Source organism: Tripterygium wilfordii, chromosome 23 (assembly GCF_013401445.1).
Source record: "Tripterygium wilfordii isolate XIE 37 chromosome 23, ASM1340144v1, whole genome shotgun sequence".
NCBI classification, from domain to species: Eukaryota; Viridiplantae; Streptophyta; class Magnoliopsida; order Celastrales; family Celastraceae; genus Tripterygium; species Tripterygium wilfordii.
In genome coordinates this window covers 8,011,696-8,025,558 of record NC_052254.1, presented here as the reverse complement: position 1 = coordinate 8,025,558, position 13,863 = coordinate 8,011,696, and positions in this window count along the sequence as shown.

Genomic DNA, 13,863 nt, shown 5'->3' with positions numbered 1-13,863 from the left:
GTGATTATATTGTTAAAACTGCTGAAGAAACTATCTCTTTAAAAGAAGGAGATGATACTTTCTGACTCTTATCAGAAAATCTGATAAAAGAACATCAAGAATCATACAAGTATATTCACCTGGGCATGGTGCAAATTGCATTGAAACCATTAACCCGGCTCGGGTTAAACACTTCGGTGTTGATATGTGTCAGAGATAAAAGACACAACAAATTTCAAGATTCTCTTCTGGGATGTGTAGAAACTACACTATGCGATGGTCCTGCATATTTTGCCTATTTTCTGAATTTTAGTGTATCACTGACAGATACAAATATACTAAAATCATTGGAACTAAACATCCAGTTAAATGGATTGGATATGCAGTCCGGATCTGAACCTGTAGCCCTGATCTACAGGGTATGTTACAAAGCTATGAATACCATAGCCCCCCAGGTTAGACCACTGCCACATACTCTTTCTAATAGAAAGGGTGAAACTACTCTGTTTATAACAGATATAGCTAAATCGAATAAGGTTGTTCCAAAAACGATTTCATGGAATGAAGTTAAACTTCCAAAAACATGGAAGTTAGAATCAGCAGTAACACCTCCTAAAAGGGAGAATAGAGTGCTAGAAAAAATAAAAGAAAATAATGATGGTAGTGTAGAGATAAAATTCTCTAAAAACAGATCGGTCAAACTAGACCTTGGAATGCTCTGGATCGTAGGATAAGATTTTGATAAGAGATGAAGTTGATGAGCCGGATGAGTCCAAAGCTTCAAATAGCTGTCTTTTTAGCTCTTCACGAGAATTTCCTTTTAGGAGATCTTTGAAGAGATCAATGAGATTACTATTCTTTTCACTGACCACAGAAGTAGTACTTTCAGGTAGACTAATTACTCCCCTATTTTCAAATATACCCTTCTGATCAAAAAACTGATACTTATCCCACCATTTCACATAGATCCTTCGGTTAAGATAAGTAAAAGCTTCTTCCTGATGGTATTTTTTCAAAGAGTAGGGATAAACATCATAATCCCATTTTACTATCCAAGGAATTTGATAGCATGCAACAAATAGTAAGTTAAGGTTTTTAACCCCTTGGTTGAACTTATAGAATTTTTCTTGAACCTGCGAAACATTTTGGGGTAAACATAATGGATTTAAACCCCAATCCCAAAACCAACGGTAAAACCAGTTTGGAAATTTGCAATGGGCAGGGTCTTTTTCTAACTGGAATTGAATCCACCAGCTAAATTTTCTGGCTTTATTATTGTAAAAGAGAGCGCTGCTCCATGCTTCGACATAGTCAAAATAGTTGTATTGTTTTGGTAAATAACCAAAGTGGCGAAGTTGCCTGAAAGATATCGGACTGGCCAAACCCCAATCTTCAAGAGTCATGATCTTTTTTATTATTAATTTTGAATAGGCCCATTCCGCTCCTTTGACAGTAGGCTCAAAAATAACTGAACCAGATTCTATTAGAACCTGTTGGTAAAAGAACACGTCTTTGGGATGATTTGCAGGATGCATATCCCTAAAAAGGTAGAGCTGGGCAATCTCAAGAGGATTAATGTTCATATGATTTACCTCCACTGAAACAATTTGTTTGGAAGTAACCTGAATAAACGGGTAGGTAAATTCTTTGTTAGGGGTATCTAATCCATTGAAGCACCTTGTTTAAGGGCTTATAATTTATGACTAGTCTTGGAACGCCTCGTTCCAATTCAGCCGCATTTTCAACATAAAAGGCGGGACAGCTCCAAGGACTCGAGCTTTTCGAATGAGTTTTTTCTTTTCTAACTCAACAATCTCTGTTTTACAGAGTTCCATATGTTTTTCATTCATAGCAATTGGTCTTGCTTTAGTGGGAATTTTTCTCTCATCAAAATTCTTTTCATAAGGCAATTTTACCACATAACTCTTTCTGTCCCAAAAGGCATTCGGAATTTCTGAACATACTCGAGTTACAAAGGACTTAGTGATTTCCTCTATTATTTTCTTCATCTCAGGAGTAGCTAGTCTTTTAATTAATTTTTTAGACTTTATTTCTTCGCTTAAAGAATTAATAAAGTCTTGTTTATAATTAATAGATGTTAAGATTACATCTACTATTTTCTGAACTGGAGGTTCAATGAAATCGAACCTTATCTTATGCCCCTGAATTTCAGAGCATATTCCTGTTTCATCTATTCTATTAATCGGATAGAGTTTCAGGAGAAACTCATTTTCTAATATTAGATCATGTGAAATATTTTTAACCAGAACAAAAGGCATAGAAATACATACCTGATTGTTACAGACTACTGCCTTTTCCAGCTTATACTTTACCTGTAGAGGTTGCCGATTAGCCGATCTAATTACTTGGGTGGTCTTGGAAAAATACTTTGAAGGTACTAGGCCTTCTCGAATGCAACAGACATCTGCTCCAGAATCAATTAAGGCCTTTGCCTGGAATACATATTCATTTTGAATTGAAATGGTTATTTGAGCAAACCATTTTTGCCCAGTAGACTCTATTATACTTATTTGAGGAGTTTCCTCATTTTTTGTTCCACTTGTTTCTCCTAGAGTTTCACCCATCGCTTCTTTCTTTAACATTTCCATCATAGGGTCTAAATCCTCATTTTCTTGATTTATCATGGAGTACTCTTCTAGAGAGCCAACCCGATCTTTTAGTGATTTTACTTCTTGTTTAAGAAGTTTTACTTCTAGTTGAAGATCATCTGTAGAGGTTTTTCTCGATACAGATTTTTCTTTTATTTTATTAATAATCTGTGTTACATCATATGGGATGGCAGTCATTTTACCTTCTATCTTAGAGGCTAAACCTCTGTCTTTTGACAGCAACAACTTTTCCCAGAATTTTCTTCTAGTCTCCGGATCTTGTATTTGATCTATTAGATCTAATACTAGATTATCTTCTCTTGTTATAACATTTAGACCACAATCACAGTCTTCCTCTTCTCCTTCACTATCTGATTCTTCCGATATTTCGGAGTCATCTGTTAATTCCATAATTTTTTTTTCTTCTTCTTTATTATTTAGCAAGGCTAATTCTAAAGATTTCTTCATACCTTCGTCTAGTTCCAGGGAGTCTATCGTCATCTTTACTCGACATCTGTTGGCATAGTGACCTATTCGTCCGCACCTGTAACACGTAGCCGGCTTTCTATCTTTATCGCCGCCGGCAAAGCTCCTCTTTCCCTGCTTCTTTCTTCTGAATGTAGTTGGTGCTGACTTCTTTTTCCTATACTTTGCAGTGAATTCTTTGTAATGTCGTCGATGTTTATATTTATACTTCCTGTTCCCCCCAGATTTTTTCTCTCCAAAGTTTAGAGGGATAACCAATTTGGCGGCAAAAATCACCAAGAGCATTTTTGCCCATTTGCTTTTCCTTCTTCAACTGCTTTTGTAATTTAAGTTCATTACATAGGGTAATTCCTTCACGCATAACTTGGTTGGATAATTCTCCCCAAGTAAGCATATTATAGGGTATTACCCCTTTATACTGAGTCATAAGACGATTTCGTATCCTTTCATAGAAAAGGATAGGTAATCCGGAAAGGAATTTTTCCTTCCAAAAATCTGAATTACAATCGCCTCTCTGCATTACTTTAGTAAAGAAGGTATCTTTATACCATTTATAATGAGAAAGATCCGGACATCTTAAATTCGTCAAGGTTTCACTTGTCCTGTCTTGGTTTAACCAAGACTCTCCCAGAAAATGATTCAAGATTGTATAAATCAGAGTATTTAAACAATCTGCTGTACCATCTTCTTTTTTGGCAGCCAAAATTTCAGCTTTCCCGGTATCAGAAATACAGTAGTCCCACCAACCTTTTAGTTGGCCTGCGAAGCCTAAGACCAGTGCTTTGGTAATGTCTTCTTCTGATAGTCTTCTAGCATGTGCGGCTGCGGCAAACATAGCCATATGATGGACCTTTGTCAGTATTTGATATTCTGACAATCCATCAATATTCCATTCTACGACTGAAGTACCATCAAAAGATATTTGTTCTCTAATTGGTTCTTCATGTAACATGTCCATTGGGGATGGACGAGGATAATAAGGCTTAGAGCTTGATCCCTTATCGATTTTGTTAACTTCTAAATCGTGAATCATTTTTTCTACGTCATGAAGGGCCTCATTATTCTCTGCCACCTCGTCTTCTGTAACTTCTGAGCTACCAACACTCAGCACTGCTATTTCAGGCTTTTTTGACGAAGAACTACTCTTGTCTTTGCTTCGGACGTTACTTAGGATTTCTTCAATCAAGTCCTTATATGGCTTTAATTTTATCTGGTAGTCAGATCTTATCTGAGGTACCTGGGCTGACTTCGTTGTTGACTCAAGTTTTACTTGCTCTTTATCCTTTTGAATAGATCTTTCTATTCTGGTTAATTGCTTTCCTACAGTTTGTAGGAAATAATTTGTATAATTATTTTGATTTAGAACACTCTTAATATCCCCTTCCAATTTGAAGGGAGTAGTAGGAATATCCTGAGCATCCTTTTTAATAATTAAATTCAACGGTGGTGGATGCACTGCAACCATCTCTCTTCCTTGAGTAGTGACGAATTTCGTCTCAATTACCATTACCTCTCTAAAATTTTCTTCGTCCATTTCTAGATTTCTTTCGTTTAATCGATTTGAGGAAAATGGTTCTGAAGTTTTTAAAGTATAAGCAGACTCCGGCCATTGAGGTATATAAGTTTCCCTTTCTACGAAGCCCATCTTCCTGTGCAGCTCTCGATAGAACATCAGAAACGTAGGTGGGTTTAAACCTTGGATTTTATGACGAAAGATACAGGCTGTGTACATAGAGATCCATCTTCGCCTCATTGGCTCCGGGGTTCGTCTGAAAAACCAATGTTGAGCGTAGCTATTCCTTTCAAAGGAATACTGAAGCACCGCTATTTTGGTCTCTGTGAACCCAATAAGATTTTGCCCGATTTGGATCTTTTCTTCTTTGGTTAACGGAGGACCGAACATGGGAATTTCAATTTCATCTACTATTTTCTTTGAAGATTGTCCTCTTTCGAGAACATTCAAACTGTTCTCATCGATATACCCCATGTCAGATGGGTTTGGAGACGGGACTCTCCTATATGTGGGATGGCTTATATTTTCTTCGGATGTCACTACTCCGTCTATTTTTGGAGTACTACTCATTGAAGATATCGATGGTCTTGCTTCTAAAAATTCTTTTTTCAGATTTCCAAGGTCTAGTTTGACCGATCTGTTTTTAGAGAATTTTATCTCTACACTACCATCATTATTTTCTTTTATTTTTTCTAGCACTCTATTAGAAAGAGTATGTGGCAGTGGTCTAACCTGGGGGGCTATGGTATTCATAGCTTTGTAACATACCCTGTAGATCAGGGCTACAGGTTCAGATCCGGACTGCATATCCAATCCATTTAACTGGATGTTTAGTTCCAATGATTTTAGTATATTTGTATCTGTCAGCGATACACTAAAATTCAGAAAACAGGCAAAATATGCAGGACCATCGCATAGTGTAGTTTCTACACATCCCAGAAGAGAATCTTGAAATTTGTTGTGTCTTTTATCTCTGACACATATCAACACCGAAGTGTTTAACCCGAGCCGGGTTAATGGTTTCAATGCAATTTGCACCATGCCCAGGTGAATATACTTGTATGATTCTTGATGTTCTTTTATCAGATTTTCTGATAAGAGTCGGAAAGTATCATCTCCTTCTTTTAAAGAGATAGTTTCTTCAGCAGTTTTAACAATATAATCACATTTAAAAATAAAAGATCCTACAGATTTATAAATTTTTTGAGCAGAAACTGGAGGTAGACTCCAGTTTTGCAGTTTTTCTTCAATATTATCATACCTAATAATTTCTTTATTCTTATTAGCATTAGTATTTGAGCTAGATGTCTTATTCCTATTAAGAAGGTTCATGATGTCTTCCAGGTATGTCAATAACCTTTCTGTCAACGATTTTACGCCACAACACGCATTTCTCGGCTCAAACGGGCAACGCGACTAAGGATTACTCAGTTACGACTCTCTCTGAAAAAAGAATTTTTAGAAGCAAGACCATCGATATCTTCAATGAGTAGTTGATATGGATTTAATTGCAAGCGCACAAATCGTACAAGTAATAAAAAGATGAGTAAATTATCGTTTCCACTAGGGATGTGTTGGCAATCAAGATCAATGTCAAACTAGTAACAACTATGCAAATTGGGGAAACGGATATGAGATTGATTTTGTTTTTAAACTAAACTAAAGCAAAAGAACAAAGACAAATCAAACACAAGTATGAAATCAAGGATGGAAAGCACTAAGGTACTTAACGTCACCTCACCTATCCAATTCAATTCCCTTGGTCCCTTAATCCCTAATTCCTCTCTCTATAATGACAATCGATTTCCCAACCTATTCAATGTTCTATTCCTAGATACATCAAACATATTTTCAACATAAATCCCTGTTATTCCTAACAATCGGATTAATATATCAAAAACCCATTAAGAACTATGGAAATCATTTAGCAGTTGCATAAGTCACAAACCTATAGTCCTATGGTTCATGCACCCTATGTCATCTATGGCTTGAGGCAAACCCTAGATATCTCCTTCCGGTCTCAATCTAGGCAACAAATCAATTGAATGATGGCCAAACATTCAAAAGCATTAATCACACCCATAGACAATCAAGAGAGAGAGAGAGAAATCAAGAAATAAGGAAACCAAGTTTATTGAATCTTCAAGGTTTGGTTACATTAAGTCCTTAGTAAGAAATCTAGCCACTCATGGAAGCAAAATACATCATTAAACAAAGGAAATCAACCATAGAAACTAGGATAGAAAAGGAGAGAGAAAACCCCCTTGTAGACCCTCTTCTTCTCCAAGCTCCAATGGTGGCTCCAAGCTCTCCAATGGTGGTAGAATGAAAAACCATCCAAGAACTCCCCAAAACCCTATTTTTTTTGCCCTTTTATACTTCCCCAAACTCTTATGTCGTTTTCAAAACAAGTTGGGGTCGTTTTGGCTTAAAAACAAGTGAATTCAGAACTTTTTCGCGAAACTGCGCATGCTGTGAATAGTACCTCCGATCGATCGGACACTGTTCCTTAGGATATGCATTTTTCTTCATTTTCTTGGTCTTGGTCTTCTTCTTTTTCTTCCTCTTCTTTTTCTTCTCCTTGGGCTCATCAACTAGAGACATTGATACATCATTTTCAGCTTGGGTGGCTGCCTTGGGAATTTCATGCTTCACTTTGGAGTCTTGGCCTAGGAAAACTTCCACCGGAATATATGGAGCATCCTTTTTAAGAGTGTCGGGGATAACCATGTCAATATGCTCCACTTGGAGGCATTGTTGAGAAACCTCCTCTTTCCTTTTGTTACCAAACACTTTAAAAGTGATTTGATCACCTCCCGCACCTCTCAAAGTAAGCTTCCCTTTTTCAACATCTATCAAAGCTCTCCCGGTGCTCAAGAATGGCCTTCCCAAGATTATGGAGTGGTGGGATTGGCTTCCATATCCCAGATAAGAAAATCCACGGGAACATAAGATCACCCACCTTCACTAAAACATCCTCCACCATGCCAATAGGATACTTGATAGATCTATCCGCCATTTGCAAAGACACCGTGGTTGGACTAATCTCCTTCATCCCAATTTGCTTAGCTACCGATAATGGCATCAAATTGATGCTAGCTCCAAGATCACATAAAGATCTTTCAATCAAGGTGTTTCCAATGGTGCACGGGATTGTGAAACTTCCAGGATCATCTTGCTTAATTGGGAGCTTCTGTTGCACAATGGCACTACACTCTTCGGTCAATTGTATCTTTTCATGCTCCTTCAACCTTCGCTTCTTGGATAAGATCTCTTTCATGAATTTGGCATAGCAAGGAATTTGCTCTAAAGCTTCGGCAAAGGGGATGTTCACTTGAAGCTTCTTGAATACCTCCAAAAATTTAGAAAATTGATCATCATTCTTCTTGTTGCTCTTTAAACTTTGAGGAAATGGAATTGGAGGCACGTAAGGTTTGATTGGAGGTGCAGGAAGAGAACTATCGGGCCAATCAACTCAACTACATACCGGGGTTGCACATCCCTGCTCTTCTGCGTTTTTTCAACATTTTTAGCGTGATCTGCAATTGTCCGATCGATCGAAAATTGGGTCGATCGATCGGATTTTGGCTCTGTCTCGATTTCATCTTCAGCTGGAATTGTGGTCCGATCGATCGGAGAGGATGTCCGATCGATCGGAGATGGGCTCTGTAACTTTTCAGCTGCATTTTCCTGCAATTCTACATTTTTTTGTTTTTTCGCTTTTTCAGCATCTAGATCAGTAGCAGTTTTCACTAGATTCCCATTCCGTAGAGTAATAGCATAGCAATGATCTTTCCCTTTCGGATTCACCTCCGTTTGGCTAGGGAGTCCCCCTTTTTCTCTAGATGATAAATCATTAGCTAGTTGCCCCACTTGTATCTCGAGATTTCTAATGGAAGCCCCTTGATTTTGAATCAATGATGCTTGAGTTTGTAATGCAGAATCAGTCTTGCTAATGAAGCTGTTTGTGTTGTTGGCTAATGCTTCCATACTCCCGACCATCTTAGCAAACATTTCATCGATGTCCCTCTTCTTCTCTTGGGGCTGAATTTGTTGAGGAGGAGGGTTCTGCACATTTTGAGTGTTGCTCCAAGAAAAATTTGGATGATTTCTAAATCCCGGATTGTAGAAATTTGAGTATGAATCATTTCTTGGCCGATTATAGTGCCCACCTCCAATAGCATTAGCTTGCTCACTTTGAGAAGAAGATGCATTAGTAATCAAGCATTCTCCGGTTTCATGGCTAGCACCACAATAATCACAAGATACGAAAGGCATTCCTTGAGCCGCATGCACTCCTTGAGGAGAATTCACCGTCAAAGCATCAATCTTTTTAGCCATAGCGGCCAAAGCGGACATCACATCGGCATCTCTTGAATTGCCTTGCCTTTGTGGTAGCCTCTCCGTAGGCCACGACGTATTCGTCTTGGCAACCTTCTCAAGCAAATTACGAGCATCCTCTTGAGATTTAGTCATAAAAGAACCACCCGCAGCTGCATCTAACATTTTCCTTGTGGACATACTCAATCCGGAATAAAAAGCTTGATAAACAATCCACTCCGCAAGTCCGTGATTGCGACAACTCCTCAAGATAGCTTTGAACCTCTCCCAAGCTTCATGGAAAGATTCAAGATCAAATTGGGAGAAAGTCATGATATCATTCCGGATTTGAACCGCTTTCGCCGGAGGGAAAAATTTAGATAGAAATTGCTCCGAAAGCTCATCCCATGTAGTGATGGAATTGGGAGGAAGTGACATCAACCATGCCTTAGCTTTATCCCTCAAAGAGAATGGAAATAACCTCAAGAGAATAGCATCCTTAGAAGCTCCGTTAATCCCAAAAGTAGTGCACACATGCAAGAAAGAGCGAAGATGGACATTGGGCTCTTCATGAGGAAGACCATAGAAAACCACCGAGTTAGAGATAATGTTGATGATAGCCGGCTTGATCTCAAAATTAGTAGCATTGATAGGAGGATAACGGATGCTTGAAGGATTTGTATCCCAAGTAGGCCTAGCACAATCCTCAAGAGAGCGAGGATCAAATTGCCTAGGAGGGCCTCCAACCTCATCACCACCATTTCTTCCATTAACACCTCCACCATTACCATTACCATCATTCACAATTAAAGCTCCACCAAGATCACCAACATTCCCCCTTCCTTGATTGTCTCTCATGCCTTCCATTTGATTATTAATAAGCTCCCGTCTAAGATTGTGAAGAGTCCTTTCAGTCTCCAAATCAATAGCAATTAATTCCGGATCAAATGAACGTCTTCCCAAGCTCATACAAGAGAAAGAATTTCTACAGAAAAATAAAAACCAATTAACTCAATTGAAAACCTAATTTGACACAAAAAACAATTGCCTCAATCCCCGGCAACGGCGCCAAAAACTTGATATGGATTTAATTGCAAGCGCACAAATCGTATAAGTAATAAAGAGATGAGTAAATTATCGTTTCCACTATGGATGTGTTGGCAATCAAGATCAATGTCAAACTAGTAACAACTATGCAAATTGGGGAAACGGATATGAGATTGATTTTGTTTTTAAACTAAACTAAAGCAAAAGAACAAAGACAAATCAAACACAAGTATGAAATCAAGGATGGAAAGCACTAAGGTACTTAACGTCACCTCACCTATCCAATTCAATTCCCTTGGTCCCTTAATCCCTAATTCCTCTCTCTATAATGACAATCGATTTCCCAACCTATTCAATGTTCTATTCCTAGATACATCAAACATATTTTCAACATAAATCCCTGTTATTCCTAACAATCGGATTAATATATCAAAAACCCATTAAGAACTATGGAAATCATTTAGCAATTGCATACGTCACAAACCTATAGTCCTATGGTTCATGCACCCTATGTCATCTATGGCTTGAGCAAACCCTAGATATCTCCTTCCGGTCTCAATCTAGGCAACAAATCAATTGAATGATGGCCAAACATTCAAAAGCATTAATCACACCCATAGACAATCAAGAGAGAGAGAGAAATCAAGAAATAAGGAAACCAAGTTTATTGAATCTTCAAGGTTTGGTTACATTAAGTCCTTAGTAACAAATCTAGCCACTCATGGAAGCAAAATACATCATTAAACAAAGGAAATCAACCATAGAAACTAGGATAGAAAAGGAGAGAGAAAACCCCCTTGTAGACCCTCTTCTTCTCCAAGCTCCAATGGTGGCTCCAAGCTCTCCAATGGCGGTAGAATGAAAAAACATCCAAGAACTCCCCAAAACCCTATTTTTTTGCCCTTTTATACTTCCCCAAACTCTTATGTCGTTTTCGAAACAAGTTGGGGTCGTTTTGGCTTAAAAACTAGTGAATTCGGACACTGTTCCGATCGATCGGAAATACAATCTGTTTCCATGAATTCAAGGCTGTTTTGGCAGGTCTGATCGATCGGTAATGGCTCCGATCGATCGGCAATCGGTTCTGGAGTAAAAATCTTCATTTTGCACTATTTTCCTTCATTTCTTGCCTTGACACCTACAATATGCAAATATAACTTTCTTAGGCAATATCAACTCTTAATCAACTCAAAATGGGATGAACTTATGTGTAAAGGATGTGCAAATGTATGTATATATTTGGCACATCAGTAGTACTCCAAAAATAGACGGAGTAGTGACATCCGAAGAAAATATAAGCCATCCCACATATAGGAGAGTCCCGTCTCCAACCCCATCTGACATGGGGTATATCGATGAGAACAGTTTGAATGTTCTCGAAAGAGGACAATCTTCAAAGAAAACAGTAGATGAAATTGAAATTCCCATGTTCGGTCCTCCGTTAACCAAAGAAGAAAAGATCCAAATCGGGCAAAATCTTATTGGGTTCCCAGAGACTGAAATAGCGGTGCTTCAGTATTCCTTTAAAAGGAATAGCTACGCTCAACATTGGTTTTTCAGACGAACCCCGGAGCCAATGAGGCGAAGATGGATCTCTATGTACACAGCCTGTATCTTTGGTCATAAAATGCAAGGTTTAAACCCTCCTACGTTTCTGATGTTCTATTGAGAGCTGCACAGGAAGATGGGCTTCGTAGAAAGGGAAACTTATATACCTCAATGGCCGGAGTCTGCTTATACTTTAAAAACTTCATAACCATTTTCCTCAAATCGATTAAACGAAAGAAATCTAGAAATGGACGAAGAAAATTTTAGAGAGGTAATGGTAATTAAGACGAAATTCGTCACTACTCAAGGAAGAGAGATGGTTGCAGTGCATCCACCACCGTTGAATTTAATTATTAAAAAGGATGCTCAGGATATTCTTGCTACTCCCTTCAAATTGGAAGGAGATATTAAGAGTGTTCTAAATCAAAATAATTATACAAATTATTTCCTACAAACTGTAGGAAAGCAATTAACCAGAATAGAAAGATCTATTCAAAAGGATAAAGACCAAGTAAAACTTGAGTCAACAACGAAATCAGCCCAGGCACCTCAGATAAGATCTGACTACCAGATAAAATTAGAGCCATATAAGGACTTGATTGAAGAAATCGTAAGTAACGTCCGAAGCAAAGACGAGAGTAGTTCTTCGTCAAAAAAGACTGAAATAGCAGTGCTGAGTGTTCGTAGCTCAGAAGTTATAGAAGACGAGGTGGCAGAGAATAATGAGGCCCTTCATGACGTAGAAAAAATGATTCATGATTTAGAAGTTAACAAAATCGATAAGGGATCAAGCTCTAAGCCTTATTATCCTCGTCCATCCCCAATGGACATGTTACATGAAGAACCAATTAGAGAACAAATATCTTTTGATGGTACTTCAGTCGTAGAATGGAATATTGATGGATTGTCGGAATATCAAATACTGACAAAGGTCCATCATATGGCTATGTTTGCCGCAGCCGCACATGCTAGAAGACTATCAGAAGAAGACATTACCAAAGCACTGGTCTTAGGCTTCGCAGGCCAACTAAAAGGTTGGTGGGACTACTGTATTTCTGATACCGGGAAAGCTGAAATTTTGGCTGCCAAAAAAGAAGTGTTTAAATACTCTGATTTATACAATCCTGAATCATTTTCTGGGAGAGTCTTGGTTAAACCAAGACAGGACAAGTGAAACCTTGATGAATATAAGATGTTCGGATCTTTCTCATTATAAATGGTATAAAGATACCTTCTTTACTAAAGTTATGCAGAGAGGCGATTGTAATTCAGATTTTTGGAAGGAAAAATTCCTTTCCGGATTACCTATCCTTTTCTATGAAAGGATACGAAATCGTCTTATGACTCAATATAAAGGGGTAATACCCTATAATATGCTTACTTGGGGAGAATTATCCAACCAAGTTATGCGTGAAGGAATTACCCTATGTAATGAACTTAAATTACAAAAGCAGTTGAAGAAGGAAAAGCAAATGGGCAAAAATGCTCTTGGTGATTTCTGCCGCCAAATTGGTTATTCCTCTAACTTTGGAGAGAAAAAATCTGGGGGGAACAGGAAGTATAAATATAAACATCGACGACATTACAAAGAATTCACTCCAAAGTATAGGAAAAAGAAGTCAGCACCAACTACATTCAGAAGAAAGAAGCAGGTATGTATTTCTGTGCCTTTTGTTCTGGTTAAAAATATTTCACATGATGTAATATTAGGAAATGAGTTTCTCATGAAACTCTATCTGATTAATAGAATAGATGAAACAGGAATATGCTCTGAAATTCAGGGGCATAAGATAAGGTTCGATTTCATTGAACCTCCAGTTCAGAAAATAGTAGATGTAATCTTAACATCTATTAATTATAAACAAGACTTTATTAATTCTTTAAGCGAAGAAATAAAGTCTAAAAAATTAATTAAAAGACTAGCTACTCCTGAGATGAAGAAAAGAATAGAGGAAATCACTAAGTCCTTTGTTACTCGAGTATGTTCAGAAATTCCGAATGCCTTTTGGGACAGAAAGAGTTATGTGGTAAAATTGCCTTATGAAAAGGATTTTGATGAGAGAAAAATTCCCACTAAAGCAAGACCCATTGCTATGAATGAAAAACATATGGAACTCTGTAAAACAGAGATTGCTGAGTTAGAACAGAAAAAACTCATTCGAAAAAGCTCGAGTCCTTGGAGTTGTCCCGCCTTTTATGTTGAAAATGCGGCTGAATTGGAACGAGGCGTTCCAAGACTAGTCATAAATTATAAGCCCTTAGACAAGGTGCTTCAATGGATTAGATACCCCATTCCAAATAAAAGAGATCTGTTAAACAGATTATATGATGCTATTATCTTTTAAAAATTTGATATGAAAT